This window comes from Nannospalax galili, unplaced genomic scaffold (genome assembly GCF_000622305.1).
Source record: "Nannospalax galili isolate Female #2095 unplaced genomic scaffold, S.galili_v1.0 scaffold657, whole genome shotgun sequence".
Lineage (NCBI taxonomy): Eukaryota > Metazoa > Chordata > Mammalia > Rodentia > Spalacidae > Nannospalax > Nannospalax galili.
The window spans coordinates 1625077-1631523 of NW_008339927.1; the positions used below are offsets into that span (position 1 = coordinate 1625077).

At 41.5% G+C, this 6447-nt stretch overlaps 1 protein-coding gene across 2 annotated transcripts in view; it reads right to left on the minus strand.

The window, feature by feature from the left end:
* Positions 1–6447, minus strand: part of Esrrg (estrogen related receptor gamma) — a 635772-nt gene that overhangs the window by 628957 nt on the left and 368 nt on the right. The window contains exon 1 of one of the 2 annotated variants that reach the window (XM_008834809.2): positions 6397–6447. The exons of the other annotated variant lie outside the window; for it this stretch is intronic. The gene's annotated coding sequence lies outside the window, so the exon portion shown is untranslated. The remainder of the gene's footprint in view (positions 1–6396) is intronic. 2 annotated transcript variants of the gene reach the window in all.

Sequence of the window (6447 nt, forward strand, 5' to 3'; positions counted from 1 at the left end):
GTAATCAAAAAAAAAAAAAAAAAAAAAGCCCCAAATCTAACCCTAACCCATACCCTTAGCTATACTGCTAAGGTTTCACCATTTCAAAAGAAGGTAAAGCTCCCTATGTTGTTGCTAGTCTCTAAAACTCCTGAACGTTTTAAAAATCCCTCTCAGCCTCTCTGCAAGTTTCCGGCTGTCTCTTCGACTTTCAGACACATGTGCAAACCCCTCAACCTTCAGCCTCCATGTCCAGACAAGTGATGAACTACTGTCAGGTCTACTGTCATTACGCCAGGTACATCATTGGCGTCACGGTTGAACTATGCTTCACATTTTGGGCATCACTGATAAAACAATATTGCAACATATCACAACAGCTCTTATGATCTAGCTTATGAAAAGAACTCCCATTTCAGATAGTTTCTTGTAGGGAAAAGAGTTTGCTTCATTCAGCTGACATTTGACCTAAAAGGAAAATATCTGAATGGAAACCTGACTGAGATCCACAAGGTTTTCATCCTGAATCACTGGACTCGAGCTCCGTTATGTACTCTACAGGATTACATCTGGTCGTGACCTTTGGTCATAGTTACAAACAACTTGCAGAACAAGAATGGAGTAGAGCATCATCATTTGGTTGATTCATTATTAATCAATCACTTAATTGAGAATCACAGGGCAGTGTAAGTTAGAGAGCTTCTAGCAGCCCCCTTCATTTGAGCCGTGAGGACTGAAAGATCCACCATGGTGCTCCGATGAATTGGATGACGGATGGCACTGTTAACTGCTTAGCATTACTGCCGACAACCTTCGGGTGAAACCAGCATTCTGTCATCTACACATTATCTATAAAGAGTAAACGTCTACCTGTGATGGTGACTGGCCCAAAGGACTACCAGATACTAGGGTTCTAATTCTGCAACTTTCAAAAAATAAATGTTCATAGTAAACAGAAAATGAATCTCTAATAATGGAATGGAACTGCTCATCTAAGCAGACAACTTTGGATTTCTCTCTACACATAATAACTTGGAAAAATATATAGCCTATGTTTACTACAGCACAATAGCGCCAGTCTCTAAGAAGAGCTGTAACTGGCTAACCATTTTCCTGATTTATGTTTGAAAACATACAGGGCATGAAATGATTTCTGCAACCTTACATTTCCCTCAAGAACACTAGTGAGCTGAAGATATATTCCCAAACTCAGGTGGGGTTGCCTGCTGTGTCTCCTTTTTCAAGAGAAATATATGGTGAACAATTATACATGCTCAACCCTCCCCCAAAAGGTTCTTAGATTATTTCTCCCATTAAGGGAGAAAGGAAGAAAAAAAAGAGGATGAAGAAAAGGGGGGGTGGAAGAGAGGGAGGGAGAAGAATCTATTCTCACATAATGTTTACATTGTAAGAAGTGACAGCCTTTTTAAGATAGAGCAATAAATAATCTTCCAAAGGGCAGGCTATGGATCATGTATTGTTATATACTACCTTTCACCAGACAAATGTTAGTTATTCTTGTTAGTATTTAACACATATGGAAATCTGATGCCCAAATCTACAATTGAGCTAATAAAAATAGATACTTGTGAAAATAAATTACACCATGAATAAAATCAGCCCTTTTCATCTAATATATGGGAGGGAGATCGAATTTAAATCGGAAACACAAATAAAGTAAAATGTTGCCTATGCTACCACTAAAATCTCTATGAACATAGGAATATACAAGTTTTGCTATGCTTCACATAATATTGCATTCCGAATTTGGATCTTCAAAATAGCTGGAAATCATTATGAGAAAAGCAAATTTTCTAAGGTGATAAAATAATTTGTTTGTATAAAGGGAGGTAAATAAATGGTAAAATAAATGGAGTCATTAGTTAGCAGTCCTCTCAGAGTTCCGTCCAGGCTATTTACATTTGCAGATGTGCCAACAGAAACAACTATAAGTTGATTCTCCAGGGTCCTGGAGAATCCAAACACATTCAGTCCTTTTTGTGTGTGTGGCAATTATTATCATTACCTAGTTTAAATGGACAAAGTGTCTTTCATGATAGAAATGTAAGTAGAGGCTTCCCTCTGAAATGTTCATGATGCCTCTCTACAGCTACAGGTGTCATTGAGTCTAATGTTATAAACACATTCACGTGTGCACAGTGCATATGACTGAGGGAGAATGGAGGCTGGGTATATACCCAGTACAACAGAGGTAATCTAAGCAGGACATTTCACAACTGGAAATAATCAGGGTTGAATTCAGGAATGGTATCTAATCTCCAAGAAAAAGAAAACTTCCCTATCTGTGTGATAAGGACACTTGGGTTGTAGAATCCTCCTGGGAACTGTTATCAGGATCACATTATCAGGAATGTTCATTTAAAGATTTGCAAGGGTTTTTTTCCCTTAAATTTCTTAAACCTGAGGGATCACAACAATGAAGTATGTATATTAGCATTCTATTTCAAAAGTCAGGGAGCCCTTTTGCAATTATCCCTTAAAACAAAACCTTTCAGGCTCAGGGTGTCCTGCTAAGCCTTCCTCCACTGATTCCAAACAAAATATTATGATGAATAGGGCTATTTGAGAGAATTCATCCTTAAGCTAGGGATGTAGCTCAGAGGTAGAGTTCTTGCCTAGTATGTGAGATGCCCTGGGTCCCATGCCCAGGAGAGAGAGAGAGAGAGAGAGAGAGAGAGAGAGAGAGAGAGAGAGAGGGAGAGAGAGAGATAGAAATAAAAAAATTGCCCACAAGAGAGAGAAGCTTAAATTCTCCTCAAGCACCCTACCCCCAACTTCCTGCCTGAGCACCTAGGAACACATGGAACTTTCTCCTGATTCTTTGCTCTGATGTTGAAGGCTGAGATGCTCTACAGGATGGCATAGCCAACTTAAACACTAAATTTCAAAGCCACATTACGTCACAGCTGTAACCAAATAACAACAAAGTCCAAAGAGAAAATTTCTTTGTTTGCACAAAAGGCCCCAGTACATGATTTTTCTTGAGGAAGATAATTTTAAATGAATTTTTTAAAGTCACAATATTGTGATACTTGGTGATCATTATTTCAAAATGACAGATGCTATTGTTCATGGAGAAATTTTCAGTTGATTTTCTCCTACCAGTGGTTCAATTGAAAGATTCAGCAGCTGCTCCCTGGAGAAAACTGAAGATCTGCATTTAAATAGAGATATAGTATTTCCAAATGCACAGTACCTAGGAGGCAGATACCATCAAGGTTTCGTAGTGAGAATAGATCAGATTGTATTAGGTACATTTCAGTGCTGCAGCTCTCCCCATTTCACAGCGCTCGCTTATCCATAACAGCCCTTTTTCCTCTATGCATTCTTCATAATGTTTGTCCCGAGAAGTTAAAATTAAACCTCGCTCCAAAGCAAAGTCCTCACACTAACAACAAGCAATTACTAACGTACATATCATTTCTGATGTGTGCAGAAAAAGACCACAGAAGATAGCTTGGCCAGAAATGTTAAATAATTGAAAAGTATAATGACTTAATAGAGTAGTAAGCTTGGATAACACTGCAGCCAATTTAAAGCCATAAAAATACTGTGTAAAAATTTTATCTTGTGGTTGACCATTACATAGCCTATCTATTATTCAAAAGCATCTCAACAGTGTTTTTCTTCATTAATGTGGCTTTTGGCCTTTCCCTCAAAAATCTTTCCATTCCAACAGTTTTCCAACAATTTCCAAACAAATACACATTTTCTGCATTGTATCATAAAGTCTTTCACTAGGATGACTATATCTTGAATGTCCAGCTGAAAGAGATTTCATAGGTCAACCTACAAAGGCAAATTTTAACCTCCTCGAATATGAGTTGGTTTGCATTTAGCAGAGTAAAGCACACAAGACATTAAAAAAATAAAAAAGAAAGAAAGAAATTAAAGCTACTCGTTTGGCACATCTGTAAAGGGAAGGAAAACCTTCCAGAAACAACTCTTTTTCTATGACAGACGAATACAGGGATTTGTTTTTTAGAAAACGTTAGGGCCCTCAGAAAAGTTTTGCCTTGAGTGTTCAACTAAGAAGCATAGCAAAAGAGTTTAAAAATGAGAAAAAAAAAACATTTAGGATCAACCTTTAGTATAAGCCCATTGCCTCTTGTGCCCCTTGCTAAAATTCTCACTGCAAATCAAAAGTGCCTTCCTCAGACACAGCTCATAGCTGTTCCTGAGAGCCTTCCAGTGGTCTGTGTGACTAGATGGTCCTTATCGTGCTATACTGCCATACACATGCTGATTTAATTTTGGAGCTCAAAATGAAAGATGAAAAATCTTGATGATTACTTTATATTGAAATACTGTTTCAGTAAAAAGTGGTGCTCAGTTGGAGATGGGCGCATGGTACTCTCTGGGTAACCTTTTAATTTCTGGGGAAATTGTACAGAGTAAATTGAGCTATACACACAGGGAAACCTAATCAATTGATCTGGTCTGTTTTGTTAGAGCACCACTCATCAGGAACACACCTGGTCCCCCCAAGCAATTCTTAGCAAAGAAGACTGCAAATTTCAGTTTGTATCATGCACGAAGACTTCAACACTATTTTGATTTACTAAAGAGAAGGAAGCATCCCTTACATCCATCCATCACCTCAGTCAATGGACAGTGCGACATGATGCCAGTCACAACAGACGCACATTTATTCCTACATAATGCAAGTTTAAAGAGTTATAAGAATTGCTTTGACAAAATAACACGGGTACAGATAACAGACAAATCAATGTTTAAGAGATCACAGAGGCCAGCTTCCTTACAGCCTAGTTGCTTCCATGTTGGTAGGGAAAGAATCCCCTTCAAGGTCACTTCCCTCCACCATGAGGGCTGCCACTCCTGAGCTCAGATTTGAGAACCATTCAAATGTCCCTCTCTTTTTCACAATGACAGAGCTGTTTCTCAGGTTGGCTAATTCATTTTGATAGCATCAAATCTGCTGGACAGGAGGAGAAATTTAAAAATATATATCAACAACCTTGAAACCTTTCTTGCTAATACATTTCTGAGGCTTGCTCTTTTCTGCTGTTTCAGAACTTGGGAGTTTTCCAACCACACTGGTCTCTGGACAGCATAAGAAATTAAGGGGTTCTCTTCACAACTAGACCAAGTCATTCAGCTGACTAGAACAGGCTTTACAACATCTAAAGGTCTCCTCATCTTTAAGTAACTTAGCTGGAGTGTTTTGAAAGTAGCTAGAGGTCATAGGTGGGCCTAACAAAGTCTCTTAACCCAAGGGCTGAGAAAGTCCTCCTCTCCCTGCCTCCCTCCCTCCCTTCCTCCCTCCCTCCCTCTGTCCCTCCCTGTTCCCTCCCTTCCTCCTTCCCTTCCTTTTTAAAAATTTTGGGGGGGGGATGGGTGGGTGGGTCACAGAGTTTTATTCAGTCACTGCCCTCTGATTTACATCAGCCAAATCGCTTGCCTTCTCTGTGTCTGCCTAATTGCGCCCACACCAGCTCTGAAAACTACTGCACAAGCACCACAGAGCCATGTGGGAACTCAGATCCCAACCCAAGCAAGCACAATAAATAAACACAGCCAAACAGTCATCCCACAGCATCCAGGCTATCCGGGTTTCCAGGCCTTTCCCAACTCTTCCAGAACTGCTCATTAAGATTCTGGGAGGGGGAGGGTTTGCATTTAGGAAAAGGTTGCCTGCTGGAAGGACAGAAGAGGGGAGGGCAGGAAGCGAGCTTTGCCCCCAGTGTCATTCCCTCTCCCACCATCCAGAGAGGGGTGGGGGTGCGCGGGACGCTATCCTGCAGGCGCTCTGACAGATGGGGGGGGGCGGGCAGGAGGCGACGGTAAGCAGTTTGGAATACTTGGTCGAGTGACCTCTGGGCAACTTCGTGACTCCCTGGGGAAGGTGAAAGGGTTGGGGAGCCTGGAAAGGGACAGCTTAGAGGACAGGAGGGACACCCAGCACCAGAGTGGCAGCAAATGTCCCTGAGAGCAATCTTCAACTCCTGACACCCCCTTCACCCTCAAGGACCCCAGCCCCAGGTCCCCTCACCCCCTAAACACTCACAGTCCGGGTACCCTAACTCTGCCCTCGGTCTTTACCACTTTACCAGGCACTGAAGTCTGTAACCAGGAAGGGGGATGGGAGGGGTGTTGAAAGAACAAATCTAACTGCAATTCGAATTTACCCGTGTCTCTAACACCTGGCAGTTTTGCAGTCTCGACCAGGCGAGTCTACAAGAGGTGGACACTGCTGATGTCTGCTTCGTGGAGAGGGTATCATTTATTTTTCTTTTCTTTTTTTTTTTTTTTTTTCCTCCGAGAGACTCTAAGCAAGTGAAGGGGGAAGGGGTGGCAATACGGATTCCAAGCGGGACTGCAATAAAGAACGCCCCCCGATGCAAATGCCTGATGGCTAAGGATGGGAGCGGTTACCTTGGCGGGGTCAGAACTGCAGCAGGTTAATCGGGTGAGTCCTCGGGGGAT